This window comes from Felis catus, chromosome D3 (assembly GCF_018350175.1).
Source record: "Felis catus isolate Fca126 chromosome D3, F.catus_Fca126_mat1.0, whole genome shotgun sequence".
In the NCBI taxonomy this organism is placed as follows: domain Eukaryota; kingdom Metazoa; phylum Chordata; class Mammalia; order Carnivora; family Felidae; genus Felis; species Felis catus.
In genome coordinates, this window is record NC_058379.1 from 43,456,788 (window position 1) to 43,483,885 (window position 27,098).

At 38.4% G+C, this 27,098-nt stretch overlaps 1 protein-coding gene and 1 pseudogene across 1 annotated transcript in view; both read left to right on the forward strand.

Annotated features, from left to right (window-relative positions):
- Positions 1-27,098, forward strand: part of COLEC12 (collectin subfamily member 12) — a 194,186-nt gene that overhangs the window by 65,401 nt on the left and 101,687 nt on the right. The window lies entirely within an intron of this gene.
- On the forward strand, positions 2,787-6,898 carry LOC109493346 (annotated as a pseudogene).

Sequence of the window (27,098 nt, forward strand, 5' to 3'; positions counted from 1 at the left end):
TATTAAGTTTCTTGGGCCCATACCAGTCCTACCTTAAATGAAGCCCCAAGCATCCTTGATTGTGTAGGAAACCAAGGGCCAGCCTTTCTAAAGTGCTGAATTTTCAAATGTAAGGAAGTAGGTGCTTTTCCTGAGGGAGTAGCAAAATGGACAGCAAATGTGTGGTCATTTAAATGGTATGACTTGGTCCTTTTTTCCCTTATAGGGGGGAAGAAACAAGTTCATACTTAAATTCTTTTTATTTTCAGCCTCCTGTTGATGTGATTCAGCATGTTAAGATTTGTTTAAAGGACTATCAAAGGTAAACATTCAATCTAGGAATGACATAGTGAAGTTTTGCAGAACTGAACATTAAATTTAAGCATGATCCGAGTACAGTCAGTTCTGCTATCATGCAGCATATTGCCTTCCTAAAAACCACTGCACTATGCAAAATCATGTGATAAAAACCACAGGCTAATGGGAAACGTAGGGTAAGGGGCACAGGGCACAACACTCAGAGACTTCACCAGTGACATATGTTTTTTAAAAAAGATAAGATTCTGTAAAAAGATTAGCACAGTTTTATACACATTAAAGAAACACATGTTAAGAAGCATGTAAATACTATGGTAAATGTGGCACTTTATGTTGAAAAGTTTCTTTGAGGAGGTAGATACTGAAAGGGTTGTAGCTTGTGAATTTTGTGAAAGGGTGGAAGGAAGGTTATCTGATATCAGATAGAAAGTTCTAACACCAGATGTGAATGGGAATGGCTCACAACACACAGGGAACCGAGGTAGCTGGGTGGTGTTTAAAATGTGTGTGGGGGGGGCGGGGGGAGGCACGCACACACACTGCGCATTTTGTGTATTTGCACATGGCTCAATTCAGCTGGATGACGTTTTCTGCATTCACTTAGTGTTTGTCACAGAAGAAATTTTGCATTAGCAACAAAGTGAAATTCATGTTATGCTCAAATTGTTTTCTAATATATCAAATGGTTCGGAAACAATTTGTATCTTCACACTGGCAATACAGCAGAACTCCCCCTTAGCTTCTATGTAAGGAGTCTGAGACCCAGCCAAGCTAAATGAGGTTTCCTAGTCAGATTAGCAGTTAGCTGAGCTGAGTGTGAATTCTTGGACACCCAGGCTCCTTTTGTAGTAGGAATGTCTATGTCGTCTGTTGCTTCTTTTACTGTTATATCTTTGATTTTTATTGTTAGTGATAACATTATTTTAGTACTTGTTTTAATGTAGGTGTAAGCACTTAACATAGTATGTGGAACTGAATAAATACTTGTCAGTAAATGAATTAATAAATTAATGAGGTTAGTGAATGGCCATAATCAAGCCCAGGTTCATTGTGGAAACAGTTCCAGACCTGCGTGTAGAGGAACAAATAGAAAAGATATGTAGAGTTCAGGATGGCAGTACTCTCCTTATATACTCTTCAAGGTTTCTTGGGTTTGTTTGGATTTTTGTAAAATAATTAAGGTATAGGCTTGTGACAACAGACAAGCTATTCAACCTCCCTAGATAATACCAGAACTACCTCATTGGGTTTCTGTAACAGTTAGATAAAATCATGTATATAAACTCTTAGCATAATGCCTGGTACATGGCAATGGTTCATTAAGTGTTAGCATGTATCATCATCATCACTACTACTACTGTTGCTGCTGTTTTTCTAGCATAACCCTCTGTACGTTGGAAAGAAGCAAGAACCAATGAATGTGAGAGAAGGCGCTCTGGTACTTTTCCTGAGCTGTGGCCCAGTTTTTCCAATTACTCACTGGATACCCCAACCCAGAGATACAATAGCACTTCAAACTCAACACATCCAAAGTCAAACTCATTAGCTTGCTCCCAGTAGACTCCTCCTCATGAGTTCCCACTTTCCTCAATTTACCCAAGCTAGACACCTCAGTGGTCCTTTATTCTCTCCTTCCTCCTCCACATTCCATGGGTCACTCATTCATTCAATTAAGATTTTATTGAACACCAAGTGTGTACGAGGCACTCTCCAAAGTGCCTCAAGAAATAAACGTGAATAAGGCATGATTCTCGTCCTGAAGAATCTTCAGTATAAGACAAGATGCAGAGAATGAAGCGCTGAATGCAAATCCCACATAGTAAGCCTGTCAAGATAAAATGTATTGACCAGCTGTAAGAGGCCACATGATGTGATCATGGTTCCTATATGTTGCCACTCAAATACAAAGTGGACAACCGTTTACATGGAAAGATGATGAAGGGTACCATCAGGGGATCATTCTGTATTTTAAAAATTTTGGTCCTTTTGGTTAGCAAAACACTTGTCAGGAAAACTAGTGTTTGTTTATTTGTTTTGGTTTGGTTGTTTTTTGTTTTTGTTTTTGTTTTTTGTTTTTTTTTTTGAGAGAGAGAGGAAGACAGAGGGAGAGAGTACACAGGAGCAGGGGAGGAGGAGGGGCAGAGGAGAGAGAGAATCCCAAGCAGGCTCCATGCTCAGCACAGAGCCCATCTTGGGGCTTCTCTACCTCAGAACCCTGAGATCATGACCTGAGCCAAAAGTAAGAGTCAGACCCTTAACCAACTGAGCCACCCAGGCACCCCTGGGAAAACTAGTTTTATTACTTGTTCTCCATTTTGGGTCCTAAAAATATTCTTTCACATGATGATGACTTTACAGTAAAAGTTTTCCCTTTTTTAGAATATTCAGTTCTTTTTTTTAATGTTTATTATTATTAGTTTATTATTATTTTGAGAAAGAGAACACAAGGAGGGGAGGGGCAGAGAGAGAGAGACAGAGAATCTGAAGCAGGCTCCAGGCTCCGAGCTGTCAGCACAGAGCCTGATGCAAGGCTTGAACTCATGAACCGTGAGATCATGACCTGAGCTGAAGTCGGATGTTTAACCAACTAAGCCACCCAGGTGCCCCTAGAATATTCAGATCTTCAGGTGGACCTGTGTCTGTACGGTAATTGTTTTTTGTGGTGATATGAAGGTAGGTTGAAAATAATTTAAAGTCGACTATTTAAAAATTTTTTTAATTTAAAGAAGTTTTAAATTTAAATTAAAGAATTTAAATTTCTACTTTTTATATACTCAGTTGGATTAATAAATTGAGCTTAGCCCATTTATTCTCATATTCTTAGCAGTTTTGTTGTACAAATAAAACCTTAGAGATTTTTAATTCACTGTAAGCTTCAAATGTAACATGTAAGTGAAAGGGAACATTATCTTTCAAATGCACTATAAATAATTTATTCACTAGTAAGTAATTAGGCAGTTAGGAAAGAGCTCTGGAAAAATAAAAGTTTTTAAAATAGGGGTAATTAATAAGCAAAGTTATCTAGGTACAGAGTCTGTAGTTCTCCAAAGGATTTATTTATTGATAACTTCCATGTGCCAGGTCCTGTTCCGGGAGCTGGGGATGCAGCAGTGAGCAAACCAGAACCCAGCCCTGAGACAGTTTACATTCTACTGAGAGAGACAGGAAATAAACTAATAAACAATAGACCTGTGATGCCAGGCAGTGATAAGAGCTATGAATTAAAATAGGGGCAATAAGGGCAGCGCACACGCATTCAAGCCAGAAGCACAAGTTGGGACTGGAAAAATTCTTCCGAGGATGGAGGCACAGTGCGCCAGGGCTGAGGACAGCTTCACCCAGGCCAGCCGCCAGGATGGCCCAGGGGCCCAGGGAAACAGCAGCCCATGGACAAGGCGGGCAGAGGCCCGGCCGCGGGGAGGCCCGGTTTCCCACCCCTCTCTGGCCGTGGATTCCTAGGTGGGAAAGAAGAAACAAGGAAAATTCCAGTCCCAGCTAACAGATACATGCCATTAAAAGAGAACGGATGCAGAGATTTACTCCTATTGTAGAACATTTGCGACTTCAGATACGCTTTACCTTGAAATTCAGGAATGTGGAATCAGGACTTGTAAAGAAACCAAGGACTTTAGTATTTTGACAAAAGCAGCTGATTTTGTGAAAGCCTTTCTCTTGGGTTTCAGGTGGAGGACATACTTGCCCTCATTAGGTTGGGTGACCTTTTCCTAGAGTCTTTTGAAATTACAGATGTGATAACCCTAAAGGGAGACCACCTGTGTGGGGCAATAGGAAGAATCACTGGCAAAGGAGGAACCACCCAAATTCACCACAGAGAGTGTGACATGGACAAGGATAATTTTGGCTGATGTGAGGGTTCACATCCTTGGCTCTTTACAAAATATCAAGATGGCAAGAACTGCCATTTGCAACCTCCTACTGGGGAATCCTCCATCAGAGGTTTATGGCAATACTCAAGCCATGGTTAGTGGAGCAGCAGATCCATTCTGATTCCAAATCACAGACATTTTATCTTGTCTTTGGACTCTACAGAAAAAGACTTTGCCCTCCACTCATGGTCACAAGAAACCGTGTGAAGGATTTTTCCATTTCTTTAAGTCTCCATCATTTGTTTCGTTCTCAGCCAGAAGCATTAATAGAAAGAAAAGGTTTGATTATTCACATCCAGCAGCTTTGAGGGTAATTTCCATATCTAAATTTAGTACCGTTATTATACTTATACATTATTTATAATTTATCACTTCATTTTAAGGAAAAGATATGCATAAATTCTCTTATTGGAGGAAAACTTATTGTTTAAACAGTCCTTTATGAATTCATAAATTTATTTATAAATGTATAACTTATAAATTGATAAACATTTCTTGTCTATGGAGTATAATTAAAAGAATCATCTCCCTAAAGAAAATAAGGGCAATAAGGATTAGCGAGTAAAGAGTGCTTAGATGCAATAGATAAGGTGATGGGAAATCACTCATAGATTGTAGGGCTTCTCTCCCTATTTGGTTGTTCACTAAGATTTCATTATTCACATTGGCCTAAATCAGACATTCGAATTGACATCTACCATCACACAGTCCTACCTTCCCTTTCACTCTGGTGCATATTCTCTGCTAGCTTGTGTTGGTAATGAATTGCATAAGAAAATGGTTTGCGTTGTTTATCAAATCTGCCATGTATAGAGGTTGTCTCTTGTGGCACACATTATTCTAACAATAGTGTAAATACTTTGAAATCTGCATCCTTACTAGTGGGGAGACAAAATGCTTTCATTAAGAAAACACATACATGAAGCAGATGGCTAACTAACAGCATCTTGATGTGAGCAAATTTTAGTCTCAAATTCTATGGCTTCATAATCTCAGAGGGATTTTCCTTCTTACTGTTAAGGAAAACTTACTCCCCACTGCATTTTAAAGAATTAAAAGTCACATTTGTATGTTAAGAATATTCACTTTGGCCTATTAAAAAAATTATGATTGCCCCCCAAAAGGGGGCTTTTATGACCTTTTACATTTTTAAAGTAAAGCCTTCCATCTGGCTAAAAAATATCTAAAAAAAAATTCTTTTACTGTGTTTGTCTTTCCTAGTAAATGTTACATTCATTCCTTAGAAAATTTGCTCTAGGGCAAGTTCATTTTGGCCTGATGTAATTTAATCCAAAGGGAGAAAAACATTAAGTTAATGAAATCTTAATGGAAAGCCATTATATATAGTGTGGTGTCTTAATTATTATTCTCCCAAATTATATTGGCTTATAATTTTTAATTTAGGTCTAAAAAAAAGATGCAGTGTTTAGTTACCTAATTAAATGCAATGCTCATTCATTAGGGGAATAATACATTATTTAATTCCTTTTAAATGAGCTCCCACAGACATGTGTCTGTATGTATCAATTGGATATCATTTCTAATCAGTCACTTTTTTAGCCATGATAATAGATTGCTGAGCAATCCGTGGCATCTGTTCTGACCACTTGGAGTTATTCAATGAGTAACTTGAAGTAACCAATTATTTTTAATTATTTTTAACAAAAAGATCAGATTTCTGTATTCTCTGAAAATGGGAACTACCACAGAATCATATGAAAATCAACCTTCTTTGCCATCATTTAACTTGATCTGAAGAGATATAAAAAGTGTGAGTTTTTATTGCTTAGGTTATTTTATTTTATCTTTGAAACTCAAGACAAGATTTCTAACAATTTTTTAAGGTTTCCTAGTATAATATAAGTTTGCAAACCACATATCCAGTAAAGGACTAATATCCAAAATACACAAGGGACTCATCCAACTCAATAGCAAAACACCCAAATAACCCAATTAAAAATATTTTCTTTCATTCCATAGTTACCTTTTTATTTTGTTGGTGATTTCCTTTGCCTTGCAGAAGCTTTTTAGTTTGAAGTAGTCCTACGTATTCATTTTTGTTTTTCTGCCTTTGCTTTCAGTGTCAAATCCAGGAAATCATTGCTAAGACCAATGTCAAGGAGCTTATACCCTGTGTTTTCTCCTAGAGGTTTTATGGCTTCAGGTCTTATGTTCAAGTCTTTAATCCAATTTGAGTTGACTTTGTATATGGTCTAAGATAGGGGTTCAGTTTCATTCTTTTGCATGTGACTGTCAGTTTTCCCAAGGCCATTTATTGAAGAGGCTATTCTTCTCCCATTGTATATTCTTGGCTCCTTTGTCATAAATTAATTGATCATATCATTGTGGGCCTATTTCTAGGCCCTCTAATCTATTTCACTGCTCAGTGTGGGTGTTTTTATGCCAATACCATACATTTTGATCACCATGACTTCATGACATAGTTTGAAATCAGGGAGCCTGATGCCTCCAGCTTTGTTCTTTCTGATGATTGTTTGACAAGCGGGCTTTTGTGGTTCCGTACACATTTTAGTATTGTTTGCTTTGTTTCTGTGAAAATGCCATTGGAACTTTGATGGGAATTTGCAGGGACGCTGTAGATTGCTTTGGGTAGTATGGATATTTTAACAATATTCTTTCAATCCATGAACACAAAATATCTTTCCGTTTATTTGTGTCATCTTCAGTTTTCCATAAATGTCTTACAGTTTTCAGTGTACAGGTCTTTCACCTCCTTGGTTAGATTTATTCCCAGGTTGTTTTATTCTTTTTGATGCAATTTTAAATGGGACTTTTTTCTTAATTTTTTTTCTGATAGTTCATTGTTAATATATAGAAATGCAACTGATTTTTGTATATTGATTTTGTATATTGATTTTGTATCCTGCAACTACTAAATTTGTTGACTAGTCAAACCATTTTTTGGTGTGGTCTTTAGGATTTTCCTTTTTAAAAAATTTTTTTTAAATGTTTATTTATTTTTGAGAGAGAGAGAGAGCATAAGCAGGGAAGGGGCAGAGAGAGAGGGAGACACAGAATCTGAAGCAGGCTCCAAGCTCTGAGCTGTCAGCACAGAGCCTGACGCAGGGCTCAAACTCATGAACGTGATGAGATCACGACCTGAGCTGAAGTCGGACGCTTAAACGACTGAGTCACCCAGGCACCCCAAGGGTTTTCTATGTATGGTATCATTTCATCTGCAAATAGAGACAATTTTACTTCTCTCTTTATAATTTGGATGCCTTTTAAAAAGTTTTCTTTTAGCTTCATCTGTTTCCTCCCAACATTGTCTCACTTTAAAATGAACATAAACTCTGTGGGAGGAAAGACTTTCTCCATTTTAATCCAGCACACAGAACATAGCATAACCCATGGCAAACATTCAGTCAGCATTTGTTGGGAAAATGTCATTACTTTTTATTCTTTTAAGTTTTTAATTTGTTTTGAGAGAGAGAGAGTATGTGCATGAGTGGGAAAGGGGTAGAGAGAGAAGCCCAAGCAGGCTCTGCACTGTCATCGCACGGAGACCCATGCAGGGCTCAAACTCATGAACCGTGAGATTATGACTTGAGCTGAAACCAAGAGTCGAATGCTTAACCAACTGAGCCACCCAGGTGACCCAGGAAAATGTCATTAAGTAGGCCCTCCATGAGGGCAGATAACAGTTCATGTAGAATTGTGCACTTTTAAAAGACAATAGTTTAACACCAAAGACAACTTTGAAAGGAGAAAATAATATCTCCCAAAGACAGCCAGAGAGGAAAGTGGAATCCAGGGAGCATGTCCCACATGAACGTGGTACGGTGGGCTTGGCATCTCCTTCATTTGGGATAATACCAAGCATGTGGTAGATGTCTAATAAATGTTCGTTGTATTAATTATTTAACTAGCTATGGGCTTATCTTCAGTTATATTCAGTGAACATTTGAGGATTAGTTATGAGCTGTGTCAATCACTGGGCAGACACAAAGATGAATAAGAAAAGATCTTTTTCCTCTAGAGATTAGTAATTACATAGATAAGCCTCAGTCTTGTTAGTCCCAGCCATAGAGTTTCACTTTTCTTCCAAGAGGGCTGCATCCCTGAGTTACCCCCAGAGATCCACTGAAGAGGCTTCCAAAGGGCTCAGCCTTGTGGGGATCACCCAGGACAGTTCTGCCCATGGGGACAAGAGATAGAACGCTTCCACCTATGTGTACTGGATGACCTGCAATTCTTGCTTCTTTACCAGTTTTTAAATGAGGATTTTCTCCTCCCCGGAGGCCCAGATTTAAGTACTGAAAGGGCAGGGACCCACGTACGTTACTCCATGCACATTGTCTTTGTTAGCATTGTGGGCATAACTGAATTTGTCCTCCTCCTTGACCATCTTGTCCATCTGCTCTTCATTACTTTAGACTAACCAGAAAAATTTTGTCTTGTCTAGGGTGACACTGCTTTTCAGTAGCTGAGCCAGGGCAGGAATGCACCTCTTCTTTTGTTTTTTTTTTTTTTTTTAATTTTTTTTAATGTTTATTTTTGAGAGAGACAGAGACAGAATGTGAGTGGGTTGGGACAGAGAGAGAGGGAGACACAGAATCTGAAACAGGCTCCAGGCTCTGAGCTGTCAGCACAGAGCCCGATGTGGGGCTTGAACTCACGAGCTGCGAGATCATGACCTGAGCTGAAGTTGGACGCTCAACTGACTGAGCCACCCAGGCGCCCCACAAATGTACCTCTTCTAACTATGGGGCCAGTGCTGTATCCAGGACACTACCTTCCCTCAACTCATGCTGCGTGAGAGACAGATGACATTGAGTACACGTTACGTGTGGGAAAGTACTTTGGAAATTGTCTATCAGTAGGATGTTGATCAACAACCAGAATGAGAATGACTTTAACTTCATGGTGCATGAACTGCAGACCACCATGCACAATTGCTCCAGAGGAACTCACATGCCCACCCCTGTTGAGGACCCTTGCTGCCCTAATTATTTAGTTCCAGATACTGTAGACCCCAAGGAAAAATCAATAGCAGTGGCCTCAGAGAGAAGTGATTCCCTCTTTTACTGACTCTGGGACCTTGAGCAAGCTATCTAATCTTTCTAAACCTCTATCTTCTCATCTAGAAAATGGAGATTATGAGTGCCTGCCTTCTGATGGCTGTGAGAATCCAGTGTATGTAAAGCCCTTAGTAAGGGCTTCTAGTAAGTGCTTAAGAAGTGTTAGCCATTGTTAAAGGGTGATTATTTTAAAAGGGTAAATGATGACTCTCAGATATCAAATGAACACGTGTCAAGGATTTATTTAATTTGCTCATTAATGAGATAATCAGTAGGTTGTTACAATCAGGTACCTGGAAGGCTGCACCACACAATGCCTAGTTTTCTGCTGATAACACCCATTAATCATTCTGATCCATTTCAGAATTTTTCACAATTATTTTCTGGATTTTTTTTCTTATTGCTAGTTCCTTATTTGCATGCTAGGAATGTTTTGAGGACCAATAAGATAATAGGAAAATTTGCCATATAAGCTGTGATATATTTTGCAAATAGTAGAGTACAAAAGAGACAGGTGAGGCCAACCTGCATTTCAGGCCAACCTCTGATACTTCCTGTGATACTGTGATCTTGAGCAAGTCACAGAACACCTCTTTGCCTATCTTTCCTTAGCTGTAAGTTAGTGTATTTAAGATTCACTGCACAAGGCTATGGTGAGAATTAGATGAAGTTACGTGTGGGAAAGTACTTTGGAAAATAAAAAGAATGCTATAGAAAGATGGGATGTGATGTTATTGCTCTCAGCTTAGATTTGGTCCATTTTTCTTTAAGAAGAGACTTTAGAATAAGAGATGGAGTGGTGAGTTCTTAAACTCACCAGGTCATTATTACTGCAAGTTGTAAATCACATGGAGAGGTCTTTAACTCAGTAACAGTGATTTATGGCACTACTGTTGATCCAAAAGCACCTCTCCAATATTCACCCACATGTCCTGATGGCTCCAGAGAGAAGTTCATGGTGCCAGCAGTGGTAATGTTGATGCCCATGGGGCCATGTGTCCTTAATTAAACCTGTAAGAACGGTATTTTACTCTCCTCAACCTCTTCCCCCAGTGCTGTCATCCCAGAGTCTCCCCTGGTTATCCTGTAAAAAGAGATTCATTTAACCAGCCTGTGGAGACTCTCAGGAATTTGCAGGAATTGGGAAGGAAAAGTCTTTGGCCCAGCACACTCCTTTCCTGGCCCAGTTCTGGGTTTTGTAATTGAGAAGGGATAAGGAGGGTTTGGAGTGAGTCCAGGACCCGACACTGAAAGCATTGAGAGGAGTTGAGCGAGCTCTGGTGGGAGGGGCCAGGACTGCTTCGCCTGGAAAGGAGCAGGCCACAGCGGGACTCTATGGGCAGATGCTTCCACAGAGGCAGTCTTTCCACCATGCCTGCTGCAGAAGAGAGTGACTTTACCTCAAGGGTTATAGTTATGGAGACTGAAGAACTGTCTGCCTAAGCTAGTGAATGCTGTGGACACATTTATGAAGGTTCTACCAAGTTCTTCTCTAGAGATTTTGAAGAACAAGATTGGGTCTCTCTTAATCTGAAATATTACAGAACATGTCTCCCCCGCTGCCCCGCCGAGGCAGAGGCTTGATTCAGATACGAAGAAGGGAAAAGCTGAGACAAGGGATCCATACCTGATTGTCCTACCTTGTCTATTGTGACTAATAGAAACAGGTGAAGGTGGGAGAGAGATTGAGTAACTGAGCTGACTTCCCTGTTTACCTTCCCTTCCGTGTGCCCTGTGAGAGGACCCCATCATTTGTGACAGCGTTTATCACACTTACTTCCTCTCCTTAGACTGAGCTCTTCAAAGGCAGAGCCTTGGTCTTCACCCCTGTGTCTCCAGCCCCTAACATAATACCTGACACGTAGTAGGGCTCAGCAAATATTTGTTGAATGAGTGCACAGATATGAATAACTCCTTTGACAGGCAGAGGTCAAGTCAACAGAAACCTCAATGCTGGAGACACTGACAGAAACCCCATTTAAAAGCCAGTTGACCAGCCCAACCTGTGAGTGCTATTGAACTGTTCACCATAAAATAGTAAGGGAAGCCTGAGTTCAAACTTCAGCATTCGTAGTGAGACTATTTTCAGCTTTCTCAGAGACAGCATCTGTAAATAATCAGGCAGAAGCCTTTTATAAAACAACACAGAAAAACCTCAAAGACTATTCTAAGGCTGCAACATTTAAACAAGATTTTAACCCATGGGGACGCCAAGATCAACACGGAGCTTCCTGAACATAAAAGCCTGGAATGTCATAGCAGTGTGGGGGCAAAAGCTATGATCGCATTTCCCCTTTTCTAAATTATATACTGCTTAGTGTTAATGTGAGCGGAGGGCTGGGACAGAGACGGCCCTGTGGGTTACGTAAGTAAATCTCCTTGCACCCTCCATCTCAGCTGTAATGCAGCATCCATGGTGACAGTGGTTGGAGGGAGTCACCAGGCTGGCTGGACTGACGGAAGGCAAAAGGTCACTTGTAGGTCATGCCATGATTTAAGTACTTGATGTAATTTATAACTGGGCTTTTGCCCTATGTAGAAAAATGATCAGGGACATTTGTTGTGTAATTTCTTCTCTCACTAGAAGATGTTGTTCTTAAAACTGAGTTTAGTGGCAGCTATGAAAGACCATCTGTAGCACATTCCAAAATCACTTTCTTTTCCTTCCCAATTGGAAAGAGGGACAAGAAACCAAATGAACCCTTTAGCTCTCTCAACCTGCATGATTGTCGCCTGAGGAGGAGAGACAGGTCTCTAGGTCACATCTTTCCCTGTCCCTGTATTAGGGACCACATCAGCCAACCTCAATTATAAACAAGTGAAAACAGAGTGCTCCTAAACCAATCTTACTATCAACCTTACTATGTGTGTGGCCAGTATGATATAAAAATCTGCCCATTTCTCAAGTTACCTGCAACGTTACTTCTTAAGGCTCTTCCAGGGAGACCTGCACTAATAATGAGTCGTCATGTCTTGTTACCTGGGCAAGCTAATATTTGAACAACTATCATAACACCTGACAGTTGATACAACTAACTTTAATTCCTTAAATCATTTTAATTCTTTAAATCCAAAAGGATTTTTGAGGTTATTTTCTTAAAAAATAAGAACATTATTTGGAAAAATAGTACACATATTCATTTTAATTCGTGTGTTCTGGACTTGAGGATAAGGCTACATCTTCATTTTTGTACTCCTAGTTGGTGTAGTGTTTGGAAGATGGTCTAAGCCCAATAAATATTTTTTGAATCACTGAGTGAGAGGAATATTTACAGAGCAGAAGCCTCTGTGCTGGTTGGCTGTGAGTCCAGTGGTGTCTTCTTTCTGCAAACTCTGAAAATGTGTATAAACAAAAAGATCAGAGTGAGAATTTAAAAAGAACATTTATTATAATTTTCAATAATATGTACTTTTTAAGCTCATGAATACCATATCTGAAATTGTTCATGGACACACATACACCCCCAACACTTCCCATAGGTACATGCTTAGACTGTCACGCACAGACTGTGTGTGAGTGCATGTATATATATCAATGTTTTTTTTTAAAAGATACTGAAAATATAGTTAACAGTAGTTATCTCTAAAGAAGGAGTAAATTTGGGAAAGATAAAGGGTACTTTCACAATTTAGCTTATATGTTTCTCATTTTCAAATTCTTCCTATGAGTATGCATTTGTATATCTCAGTTCTTAACACGTGGTCTGGCACTTAGCAAACATTAAATCAATGTTAAACACACACATAAAGTGAATCAGTGAATGGAGTGACATGTAAATTATACTCAAAACATTTGACTTTGAGAGAGTTAGGAGTAGAATGGTGATAAGGAAATTGAACTGAAGAGAGGGCATCATCTGGGTCTATCAACGAAAGAAGCCATCAGAAATATAGGAATAGTTTTGGGTTGCTATTGATAAATATATTTTCCAATTAAAAAAAACCAAAATGGCCCCAAATTTACTGTCCACTATTAGCAAATAATATAGTATTATGTAGAGTAACATGGTATTACACATAATTGTATGTGTTCCTCTGGGCTTATATATTGCCTGAACAAAGGCCAATGGCCTGGCAAGAAGGCCACTAACTTTGGTGATCTGTTAACCTGATAGGGCTGGACAGGCATGGCTTCCTGAAAGGCCTTTGTACTCACAGTCCTGTTCAGGTAATGCTGGTTTGCCGCATCAAATAAAGAACTAATGAGACCATCTGGGGAAGGAGACAGCAATCTAGTGGTTCAAGCATCAGTCATTTGGCCCGTCCATGAGCTTGATGTCCAGAAACTGACATGATGCGTGAGAATGTTTAACCCCAATCCAGCTGGCATGACCCCAATGCAAGAAACCCTTTCTTGGCCCCTCATCTAGGAAATGAGTTGGCAGTATTTAAAAATGCTTGAATGGCAGCTTGGAGTCTATTTGAAGAAGCTGGTAGAAAGATCCCAATGGCAGGAATGTCCAGATAAGATTACCACCAGTAGTCGGTTGCTGAAATCACTTAAGTGTTTTGATCAGGTGAAAAAAGTGCCACTTAGCTTCAGTCTGGGTGGCAGAGAGTCCTTTTAAATGTAGCTGCAGCACAGACGTTCTGTGCATTACTCATGCTGTGAAGTACGTGATTTAAGCCACTGACTTCCTAAATTAAAGACACAAAAAGGCAGACATGTAATTCTTTTAATTACACCTCCAAATTTCTCCTACATTCCTTTGAGTTTGTCTCCTGTTTGTCCGTGTTTGCCTGTTTGATCAACCTACCAGCAGAAGATGAGCAGCGGTGAAGGTAGAGGATCTGTAAGAGCATAAAAGACTTGACTTAATTTGTTTTCACTATAGGAAAATGAAGGCAGTGTTTTCGGAAGTTGAGAAGATAAGAAATCTGATTTCTGCTGATAGAGCATTTCAAGGCAGAACTGAGACATGTTTGTATGTTTTTTTGGTATCTGCTGTCCACTAACATGGATTATTAATAAAACATATTTGACTTATATCACCAGGCAAGAAGGTTCAATTTTATCTTGTATTTCTAGTAAAGTACAGCCTTCTAACCTTAACATGTAGTTTTCATAACTCAGCAATAGAGACAGGCTGCACTTTCAGAAGGTTTGTAGTCATGAACAACTTAAAGCTGTGTGTACTTTTTAAAACTATGCAACCATTTAGATATTTATTTGTAGGAACTAATTGAAGTAGGTACTTAGAAAGCCATGTAAGTTTGTTTTCTGCTAGATGACATGAGAAACTGAATTTTGGAATTAAGCAGTTAAGTTTCTCTCCTCTTTCTCACCTGTTCCCCTTTGTAAGGAAGGGGACATGATGACTTCTTTTACTGTCACAGTTTCTGGGTTGGTTTTCTGATTATAATGGGAGACGTGCTAACCCATCTGTACTCCCAGACTAGGCCTCACTGACATCAGTGCACCAGTCTGAAGGTTGTTAGGTCTCTGTGCCAAGAAAAGCCTCTCTGTAATCCCACGGTCATTAAACTAGTGTAACCTCACCCACCCCAGATTTCTCCCCCAGGTACACTTGACCTCAGCTAAGTCTTTGAACATGTAACCCTTTGAGTGATGTTCTAAGAATGTCCGTGTTGGATATGGCCTGGTAAGAGAAGGCTACAATCTTTATTGGGGTTTCTGAGGGAAAGGAAGGGCAGAGCAAGATAAATAGGATTGGCTAGTTTGAATAATTTCTGAGGGATTTTGGCAATGGGGATGGTCTCTAGTTGCCTGGTACCTGGCCCTGGGATGATTAAGGCAGAGGAACATTGTATCCGGGGTGAAGGGAACAGAATGAGGAAGTCTGGCTCTGGATTGGTTAGTTTGCATATCAAAGGCATGCTCCCAGCCGGGCCCTTTGCTATCTCCAAGAATTGGCTATCCCCAGGGGAGGGGGCAGTCTCTTTTCAGCTAGAAAGGGTTTTTTTAAGGTGTCAAAACATCATAATGTACAGAAAATAAAAAAAATACATACAATACAAATGAGTTTAACATATCTGTCTGAATCTTTCTTAGTTACCTTTTGTGGGTTTGCATGAGTATTTGCCAAATTATGTTATAAAGTGATTTGCCTTTAGTGGTCTACACGATTTCGAATGAATGGTACGGTATTTATACAGCCCTAAGTTACTGTCCAATACCAACTTTAACCTCGACTGTGGCAGGCAATCCAGAGCCCTTTTCCCCTCACCCAGAAACTTTTTGAGGGCTCTTATTAATTAGCCTTTTAGACTTCTTTTTTTTTTCTTTTTCTTTTTTTTCAGATTTCTGCAGAAGAGATTTTAGCCTACATAGATTTTGTTGCTTTACAAAACTTAATGAGGCTTTTCCCCTTTTCACCGTACTTGGAAATACTGAGGACTCATTCCAGTTACCCATAATTTCTCAGACACCCACTGGCAGCTAGCCATAGGAAAATGTTTTCCTGTTCTAGGACTGAGGCAACTGTGGGGCTGAAGTTTCATTTTGGTGACACACACACTCATAAATAACCATCAGATATTTTATCATTTCATGTTTGGATGATTTTCCAGTTATCTATTTTATCTATTGCTGTGAAACAAACCACTCCAAAACCTAGTGGCGTAAAGCAGTTTATTACTCTTATATCTCTGGTCTGTGGGTTCAGGATTCTGTGCAGCTCGCCTCTGCAGCACCACCCTGGGGTTTCAGCTGGGATCATAGGAATGGCTGGAACTGGAAAACTTGGGGGCAGCAGGGCAGGTCTCTCTCCTCATATGGTCTCTCCAAGTGACTAAGTGCAAGCTTCCTCACAGAACAGCAGCCTCAGGGTAGCCTTCTGACATGGTTGCTCTGGGCTCCAAAAACAATTCTTCAGGAATCAGAAGGGGGAAGCTGCTGGTCTCTTAAGGCTGAGCCTGGAAATTGGCAGGCTACAGCATTCTTTCTGCCATATTGGTTAGGTTGGTTAAGTTTTCACAGAGACACCCACACCCCACCCTGCAGATTCCAGGGCAGAGGACAGACTTCACCTCTCAGTTGGAAGATTAGCAAAGAATCTGTGGTTATCTCTACTCTACCGCATGGCGTTTAGCATATCGACAAAAAGAAGATTATTTTTATCTCACTCTGTACCTACCTTAGAAAAGTAGATATTCAGCTGTAGCTCATTTCAGAGTTCTCTCTCTATGAAGATTGTTGACTGTTTGATGGAAAAATTTTGACTTCAAACTCAAATTATGACTTGGTAATCATCTAAACTATATACAGTGTATAGTAGGATATCCAAATGTATATCCTTGCACTTATTGGATATTTTCCAAAGAATTTTAAGATGTGTTAAATGATTCTTACATCTGTGCTTGAGTATTACTGTCTTCATTTTGTTCATGAGGAAGTGGAGGCTCTGAGTAGTTAAGTGTCCCACATTACATGGCTACTCATGGTGGCAGAGACAGGACCAGAATTAGGTTAGCTGTATACTTTTCACTGATGGCATCTTTGTATTCCTAAATATAGATAAAAGGAAGTCAACGACCATGATAAGAACGTTTAATAAATTTCATCATTTTGGGTGTTAATTTCCTGAAATGAAGAAAAGATCTTTGGTTTCAAGTACATGCTTAGTGTTTGACAGCTCTTAGAGACTTTGTCCCACATGCTGATGTCATGAGAGGTATTGTTAAAGCACCATTTTTCAGATGAGGAATCAGAAGTACAGAGAGGTTAAGTAAACTGCTTGTGGATTGGTCACATGGCTGACTGGTAGAGCTAGTGCCCACGCCCAGAACTTGAAACTCTGAATCTTGTCATGTCTACCTCTTGAATCCCCACTCCCCCACACCCGTACACCCTGTTTCTTGGCCTTGGAAGTCTTAGGACAGCATACAAATGGCTCAGTTGTGTAGACCAGGACCAGCCTTCTCAGGGACAAAAATGGAGGCCTCAGAGGACTGAAAGAGCAGTGAGAGAAAGGCACAAAGAACAGGGCAGCACTGGCATTATTAGAGGAAATGGGGAACACTCTAATTGCAGGCAGTTTCAACTTTGACTGTTTCCAGGAAAAGCTAATACTGTTATGATTTCTCCTGATGCATGTGAAATCAGTTGCTATAGCAATGACCAGTGTTTGTTGGAACTTGCTGACAGCAGCAGGCCTTAGGAGTAAAATCTCTCTGTTAATCATGCTTCTGATGCTGATAGTAATGAACTTGGATCCACCATCTCAGCCCCTCTACCATGTCCATTTCCCACCATGATCTCCTGGCCAGAAGGAAGGGCAAGACAAGTCTCTGCTCATGTCACTAGATAGACATGTTGACAATGGCCTTGGGAACATGGTTCAGCTGTGGCCATGTTCTAGGGAAGGGGAGCCAGGCTGATGATAGGGAAAATGAGGAGTTTGGAGCCCAAGTCTGAACCGATCTTGGTAAATGTTTGGGTAGATCCAATATCGTCCATACATCTGTAGATGTCGCAAAGAGACTAGGAAATAAATTATTTTGTTATTTGTTCAAGCTGAAACAACATTAGCAAACATTTCCATTTTTCCATTGAGATGTAAGCAGATGTTGGCAGTAAGCTACAGGACACATTTCCCGGTTCCACATTCCTTCCCCACTGCCACAGCGGCCCTCTTTCACTCCTCAAGCTTCTACTTGCGTTGGGATCTCTGCAGTAGCTACTCCCTCTCCCCAGTGATCTTGTATGACTAGCTCCTTGTTATTCAGAGCTCTGCTTAATAACCACTTCCTGACTTAGTTTTAAGTTACTGTTATTGATTTAGGGGTTTTTTAGGTATAATTGACATACGACATTATATTCATTACAGGTATACAACTTAATCATTTGATATCTGTATACATTGGGAAATGATCACCACAAATGAACTAGTTTACATCCATCACCTTATGTAGCGACATTTTTTTTTCTTGTGATGAGAACTTTTCAGGTTTACTCTCTTAGCAACTTCCAAATATGCAATACAATATTGTTAACTATAGTCATTGTACTATACATTACATCCCCATAATGTATTTATTTTATAACTAGAATTTTGTACTCCCTGCCTCTGGAAATCACTGGTCTATTCTCTAATTCTATGAGCTTGATTTTTTGTTTGTTTGTTTTTTAGATTCCTTATAAGTAAGATCATATGGTATTTGACTTTCTTTGACTTATTATACTTAGCATAATGCCCTCAAGGTCCATCCAAGTCGTTGCAAATGGCAAGATTTCATTCTTTTTTCTGATTGAATAATAATATGTATGTGTGTGTGTGTACACACACACACACACACACACACACACACACACACAAGTAGAATTGCTGGATCATATGGTACTTCTATTTTTAATTTTTTGAGGAACCTCTATACCATTTTCCATAGTGGTGCACCAATTTACATTCCTACCACCAGTGCACAAGAGTCCTTTTTCTCTACATCTTTACCAACACTTGTTATTTTTTGTCTTTTTGAATATAGCCATTTTAACAGATGTGGGGTGTTTTATCTCATTGCAATTTTGATTTGTATTTCCTTGAGGATATCTGGTATCCATCTTTATATCTTCTTTGGAAAAATATCTATTTAGATCCTCTGCCTATTCTTTTTTTTTTTTTTAATTTTTTTTTCAACATTTATTTATTTTTGGGACAGAGAGAGACAGAGCATGAATGGGGGAGGGGCAGAGAGAGAGAGGGAGACACAGAATCGGAAACAGGCTCCAGGCTCTGAGCCATCAGCCCAGAGCCCGACGCGGGGTCGAACTCACGGACCGCGAGATCGTGACCTGGCTGAAGTCGGACGCTCAACCGACTGCGCCACCCAGGCGCCCCCCTCTGCCTATTCTTTAAACAGATTTTTTTGAGTTTTTGTTCGTTTCTTTGTTTTGCTATTGAGTTAAAGGAGTTCTTTATATATTTTGGATATTAACCCCTTACCAGATATATGATTTGCAAATATTTTCTCCCATTTCATAGGTTGCCCTTTTATTTTGTTGATGATTTCCTTCACTGTGCAAAGGTTTTTAATTTGGTGTAGTCCTACTTGCTTATTTGTGCTTTTTTTTTTTTTAAACATTTATTTATTTTTGAGAGACAGATAGAGACAGAGCATGAGCAGGGGAGGAATGGAGAGAGAGGGAGACACAGAATCCGAAGCAGGCTCCAGGCTCCGAGCTGTCAGCACAGAGTCCCACGCGGGGCTTGAACTCATGAACTGTGAGATCATGACCTGAGCCGAAATCGAGTTGGACGCTAACCGACTGAGCCACCCAGGTGCCCCAGCTTATTTTTGCTTTTGTTGTCAGATTAAAAAAACAAAACCTATGTCAAGGAGCTTATACCAGTGTTTTCTTCAAGGAATTTTATGGTTTCAGATCTTACATTCAAGGTTTTAGTTCATTCTGAGTTAATTTTTGTGTATTGTGTAAGATACTTTCTAGTTCCATTCTTTTGCATATGGCTGTTCAGTTTGTCCAGTTATCCATCCATCCATCCAATTATTTATTGAAGAGATTGCCCTTCCTCATTGCATATTCTTAGTTTCTTTGTCATAATTGACTATATATGTGCAGGTTTATTTCTGGTCACTCTGATCTGGTCTTTTGATGTGTGTCAGTTTTATGTCAATACCATACTGTTTTGATTACTGTGGCTTCAAAATATAGTCTGAAATCAGGGAGCATGATGCCTCTAGGTTTCTTCTTCTTTTTAAATTTGCTTTGGATATTCGCATCTTTTGTGGTTCCACACAAATTTTAGTATTGTTTATTTCTGTGAAAAATGCCATTGGGATTGCATTGACTCTATAGATTGCTTTGGGTAGTATGGGTTATTTTATTTTATTTTATTTTATTTTATTTTATTTTATATGGACATTATAACAACATTAACTCATTGAATCCATGAACACAGAATATTTTTCTATTTATTTATTTCCATTAATTTCTTTCATTAATGTCTTAAAGTTTTCAGTGTCCAACTCTTTCACCTACTTGGTTAAATTTATTCTTAAGTATTTTGTTCTTTTTGATGCCGTTGTAAAGGGGATTGTTTTCTTAATCTTTTTCTGATAGTTTGTGATTACTGTATAGAAATGGAACAGATTTTTGTATCGTGCAATCTTACTGAATTCATCCATTAGTTCTAACACTTTTTTGGTGGAGTTTGGTGTTTTCTATATATAATATCACATCATCTGCAAATGACAATTTTCTTCTTCCTTTCCAATTTGGATGTCTCTTATTTCCTCTTCTTGCCTAATTGCCCTGGCTTGGATTTCCAATGTTATGTTGAATAAAAGTAGTCAGAGTATACATTCTTATCTTATTCCTGATCTTAGAGGAAAAGCTTTCAGCATTTTACCATTGAGTATAATGTTAGCTGTGGGCTTGTCATATGTGGCCTTTATTATGTTGATATACTTTCCCTCTATACATACTGTTGAGAGTTTTTTATTGTTGAATTTTCTCAAATACTTTTCTGCATCTATTGAGATGATCATGTGATTTTTATCCTTCATTTTATTATGTGATGTATCATAATGATTGATTTTTGTGGAGTTGAACCATTGTGCATCCCTGGAATAAATCTTACTTGATTATGGTGTATGATCCTTTTGATATATTATTGAATTCAGTTTGCTAATATTTTATTGGAGATTTTTACATTTATGTTCATTAAGGATATTGATGTGTGATTTTTTTTTTTTTTTTTTTTTTTTTTTTTGGTGCCATACATGTCTGGTTTTGGTATCAGGGTAATGTTGGCCTTATAAAATGAGTTTGAAAGAACTCTCTCTTCTTCTATTTTTTTGGAAGAGCTTAAGAAGGATTGGTATTCTTTGGATGTTTGGTAGAATCACTAGTGAAGCCATCTGGTCCTGGACTTTTGTTTGTTGGCAGGTTTTTGATTACTGATTCAGTTCCTTACTAGTAACCATTCTTTTCAGATTTTCTGTTTCTTCATGATTCTCTCTTGGCAAGTTATATGTTTCTAGGAATTTATTCATTTCTTCTAGGTTGTCAGGTAGTAGTCTCTTATAGTCCTCTGTTATTACCGTGGTAGCAGTTGTAATGTCTTCTTCATTTCTGATTTATTTATTTGAGTTTTCTCTCTTTTTTCTTGGTGAGCCTAGCAAAAGGCTTGTCAATTTTATCTTTTCAGTGGACCAACTCTTAGTTTCATTGATCTTTTCTATTATCTTTTTAGTATCTATTTTATTCATTTCAGCTCTGATATTTATTTCTTTTCTTCTACCAACTTGTACTTTGTTTTTCTTTATCTATTTCTTTGAGGTATAAAGTTAGGTTGAGATTTTTGCTTGTTTTTTTTTTTTTGAAATAGTATTCATTGCTATGAATGTCTCTCTTAGAACTGCTTTTACTGTATCTCATAAATTTTGGTTTGTTGTATTTGCATTTTTATTTGTCTCAAGGAATTTTTAAATTTCTTCTTCAACCCATCAGTAGCATGTTGTTTAATCTTCACATAGTTGTGAATTTTCCAGTTTTCTTGTAATTAATTTCTACTTTTACACCATTGTGGTCAGTAAAGATGCTTGATATTATTTCAGTTCTTCTTAAATTTATTAACACTTGACCTAAGATATGATCTATCCTGAACATAGTGAGTGTTCCATGTGCCCTTAGGAAGAGTGTGTGTTCTATTGCTTTTGGAGAGAATGTTCTGTATATATAGGTTAGGCCCATCTGGTCTAACATGTTGTTAAGGCAGATGTTTCCTTGTTGACTTTTCTGCCTAGATGATCTGTTAGCCTCCTGATTTCTGAAGGACCCAATGTAAAGTAGCCACTTTGATTCTCAGTGTAATACTATTTGAAATTTTCATGTTATTTTATTTGTTTATTTTGCGTCTCTTCCCAACCCCCATACTCTGTCTCAGAGGCAGGTTCATGGAGAAGGGACCTTGTCTGTTGGTCACCACTAGAACCCGGAGAACAATGCCTGGCCCAGGTCTCAACAAATACATGTAAAATTAATGAACTCTTCCTAGTTACTGCAGTTCTTTAAACCAGGTATACTTTCCCACACATCAATACCTTTGCACATGCTGGACCCTCTACCTGGAGTGCCCTTTTCCTCCCTTCTTCTTTTTCTATAACCCCCCAATTTGTTTACCAAACTTTATCTTGTGCTGTCCAGAATGTGGGTAAGATGAATGTTCTAATTTTAATTTTATTATTACTATTACTATTACTATTACTATTACTATTATTATTATTATTTACATACTTTAGGTGAAGAGATCTGTCACTCTGATTGTTAGAGCAAAAGATCTATCCTCTGATTAAGGACTTCAGTCTTCACTAGAGCTGGTACTTTCCCATGACACATTCAAGAGAAGCATGTGAACAGTGCCTGCACAGCAGGTCATGGAAGAGACCCAAAGCCTCATTGTGTGGATGGAAATTTGAAGTTATCTCCCTGCTCTTAACAGGAGAGATTCCCTACTAGAGAGGAGGCACAGAAGCCACTTTCAATGGCTTGTGAAGTTCTTGTAGGATATAATAACAAGATACTTAAATAAAATGTTGGGAGAGCAGTTAGAGATGTATAACTCCTAGATATTGTGACAGTGTCTCTCAGTACATCCCTTTTCAACCTCTGACTTTATTCATCTTTCTTTTCTTTTTTTCCTCTACATCAGATAATCTCATGAAACTCAGTTCTGCTTAATGTTGGAATCATCTACAATAACCAGCATGTGATAAGTACTTCACTAGATATTCCTGGCTGCTCTTTGTTAGCTTTTGCTTTTTCCTTAAACAGTTCTCAAACTGAATTTTTTGTGGGTCAGTACAGGTAACATGTTCATTTTGAAATTTGATCTGTTGGACCTTCTTGTTTCTTTAACAGCAAAAAAGGAACTGGAGAATCTAGAAAGAGTTTTAAAAGTCATCTCTCCACCCTAAAAATATTTCACCCACATCTCCTAGCATGATGATAACTCAGTTGAGGGCAGTGAAAATCAGTAGCCTGACCAGGAACTAGTGCTGTTGATTGTCATTTCTTATTTATTTTTCTTCAGTCCAACTTATTTTAAGCCTAACGTATTCAACACCAGAGTATTGAGTAGTTGAAGAAAGACAGATGTGAATTACAACATAATTAGGTTCATATGTCAGGATGATAGGCAACTGAATAAACCTCCATGTTATTGCACATTTATCCAGAAAAGCTGTGCTAATTATTCTATTTTTCTGGGCCTCCACTTCTTATCTTCAGATTAATAGATCAAACTAGTTGATAATTAAAAGTTCTCCTACCTCTAAGGGTCAGCGTTTGCATGAGTGTTTATTTTTTGCTTGTTTTGTTTTGCTTTTGCTTACTTTCCTTACTAGTTTGCAAGTCACCTCTGAAGCATTAAATTTTAACTTAAATTTTGTTTTGAAATCATTGTAAATTCTTATGCAGTTGTAGGAAATAATACAGAGTAAGCTTGTGTATCCTTTACCCAGTTTCCCCCAGTGGTAACATCTTGCAGAACTATAGGACACTATCACAACCAGGATTTTGGCAATGGTAGAGTCAAGATACAGAAAATGTCCTTTGTCACAAGGTACCCACACATTTCCCTTATATAGATAGCTTTACTAACTTCCTTCCCTTCCACCTTCTCGTAATCCCTGGCAGTCACTAATCAGTAGTCCATTTCTATAATTCTGTCATTTCAAGAAATGTATAAATAGGATTGTACTATATGTAACCTTCCATGGTTGACTTCCCCCTCCACACACACACACTGAGCATTCTGTGTAGCCTCATTAAGATTGTTGTGTGTATCAGTACTTCCTTCCTTTTTTATTGTTGAGTAATATTCCATGGGATAGTCATTCATTCACTGAAGGACATCTGATTTGTTTCCAGTTTGTGGCTATTATGAATAAATCTGCTATAAACATTCATTTACAGATTTTTTTTGTGAACGTAAGTCTTCCTTTTTTTCTGGGATAAATGCCAAAGGAATGCAATTCCTGGATCATTATAGTATTTGCATATTTAGTTGTTTAAGAAACTCTCAACTTTTTTTCAGAGTGACTGCACTATTTTACATTCCATTCACATTCTAGAGTGATCTAGTTTTTCCACACCCTCACGAGCATTGGTGGTGTCACTATTTTTTATTTTAGCTATTTTGATAGATGTGTAGTGGTATATATTATTGTGGTTTTAATGTACATTACCGTCATGGCTAGTGATGGTGGATATCTAATGGCTGATGATGTTGGATATCTTGTAATTTACATGACTCTAATGGCTGCTGATGTTGGTTTTAATTTACATCATTCTAATGGCAGGTGATGTTGGATGTGCTTATTTGCCATCTGTCTATCTTTTTGGCAAAATGTCTCTTCATGTTCCTTTGAATGTCTCTTCATGTTTGCCTATGTTCCAATTGAAAAATTTTGGGTTTTTTTTGTTGTTGTTGTTCTTGAGTTTCCGAAAATGCCTTATACATTCTATATTAGTTCTTTGTTTGAATATATGGTTTGCAAATATTTTCTCCCTCTCTCTAGCTTGTCTTTTCAGCTTCTTAGATAACAGGACTTTTTTCCAAAGGCAAAGGTTTTAATTTTGGTGAAGTTCAACTTACCAGGTTTTTTTTTTTTTTTTTTTTTTTTTTTTAATTTTTTTTAATGTGTATTTATTTTTGAGACAGAGAGAGACAGAGCATGAACGGGGGAGGGTCAGAGAGAGGGAGATACAGAATCTGAAACAGGCTCCAGGCTCTGAGCTGCCAGCACAGAGCCCGACGTGGGGCTCGAACTCACGGACAGCGAGATCATGACCTGAGCTGAAGTCGGCCGCCCAACCGACTGAGCCACCCAGGAGCCCCTTTACCAGGTTTTTTTAATGTATTTTGCTTTTCGTGTAAAGTCTAAGAACTCTTTACCTAACTAAAGAGCCTAAAAATGTTCTTCTATTACTTTTTCTTTATAAGTCTTTTGTTTTATGTTTAAGTCTGTGATGCATTCAAGTTAAGTTTTATATCAGGTGTGAGAATTGCTTGTCAATATCCAATTGCTTCAGCATAGTTTGTTGGAAATGCTAAATTTCCTCTATTGAATGGCTTTTGTGCCTTTGTCAAAAATCAGGTGGGCATGTTTGGGGTCTGTTTCTGGGTTCTCTGTTCTGAATCACGTATGCAGTACAATCTTGATTACTGTAGTTATATAAAGCTTTGAAATAGGGTAAATTGATTCCTCTGATTTGATGATTCCTTTTCAAAATTGTTTTAGCTATTTCAATTCCTCCACTCCTTCTTGGGAGCTTTTAAATTATGAATTCATGGGGTGCCTAGGTGGCTCAGTTGGTTGAGTGGGTGACTTTGGCTCAGGTCATGATCTCACAGTTTGTGAGTTCAAGCCCTGTGTTGGGCTCTGTGCTGACAGTGCAGAGCCTGGTTTGGATTTTCTGTTTCCCTCTCTCTCTGTCCCTCCCCTGCTTGCACTCACTCTCTCTCTCAAAAGTGAACAAACATTTAAAAAATAAATAAATTAGGGGCTCCTGGGTGGCTCAGTCAGTTAAGTGTCCGACTTCAGCTCAGGTCATGACCTCAGCATTCGTGAGTTTGAGCCCGTGCCCCACATCAGTCTCAGTGCTGACAGCTTAAATCCTGGAGCCTGCTTCCAATTTTGTGTGTGTCTCTTTCTCTGCTCCTCCCCAGCTTGCACTCTGTGTCTCAGAAATAAGTAAACATAAAAATTTAAATAAATAAATAAATAAATAATAATAAATTCATTTTCCTCAATACATATAGGAATACATATATTATTTCATGTTAAGTGGGTTGTGGTAGTTTGGGTTTCTTTGAGGAATTTGTTCATTTCATAGAAGTTGTCAAATTTATTCATGTAGAATTGTTCTTAATATTGCTTTATTATCCTTTTGATGTCTGCTGGGTCTGTAGTGATATCCCATTTTTTTCCTGATACTGTTGGTAGTTTACATATATATTTTTTGTCAATCCTACTGAAGTGAATTTTTTGTCACTTTTATTATCTTGGCAAAGAACCAGCTCTTCAGTTTACTATTTTCTCTACTGTTTTTGCATTTTAATATTCATTGGTTTCTGCTCTTATCTTGATTATTTCCTTCCTTCTGCTTGCTTTGGGTTTATTTTGTTTCTTTGTAGGTTCTTGAGCAGGGAGCTTAGATTATTGATTTCAGACTTTTCTTCTTCTTTTTTAGTTTATTTATCTATTTTGAGAGAGAGAGAGAGAGCGAGCGAGCATGAACTAGAAGGGGTAGAGAGAGAGGGAGAGAGAGAATCTCAAGCAGGCTCTGTGCTCTCAGCATGGAGCCTGATGCGGGGCTCAATCCCACAAACTGAGAGACCATGACCTAAGCTGATACGAAGAGTTAGATGCTCAACCAACTAAACCACTCAGGTGACCTCCTCCTTTCTAATGTACTTATTTAGTGCTGTATATTTTCCTCTCAGCACTGATTTAATTGTGTCCCACAAATGTTGATATGTTGTATTTTCATTTTCATCAGTTCAATGTATTTATTTCACTGAAATTTCCTTTTGACACATGGATTACTTAGCAGATTGTTATTTAGTGTCAGTGTTTGGAAATTTTACTGTTATCTTTCTGTTACTGATTTCTAGTTTGATTCCATTGTGATCAGAGAACACACTTTGTATGATTTCAACTCTTTTAAATTGATGATGTTTGTATTATAACTCAGGATTTGGTCTATCTTGATATACGTGCTGTGGGCACTTGTAAAGAATGTATATCCTGCAGTTGTTGGGCAGAGTGTTCTAGAAATTATAATTAGATCCTGTTGGTTGTCGATGGTGTTGAGTTCTTCTATGTCCTGCTGATTTGCCGTTGAAAATCATTTTCGAGGCGCCTGGGTAGTTTGGTGGGTTAAGCG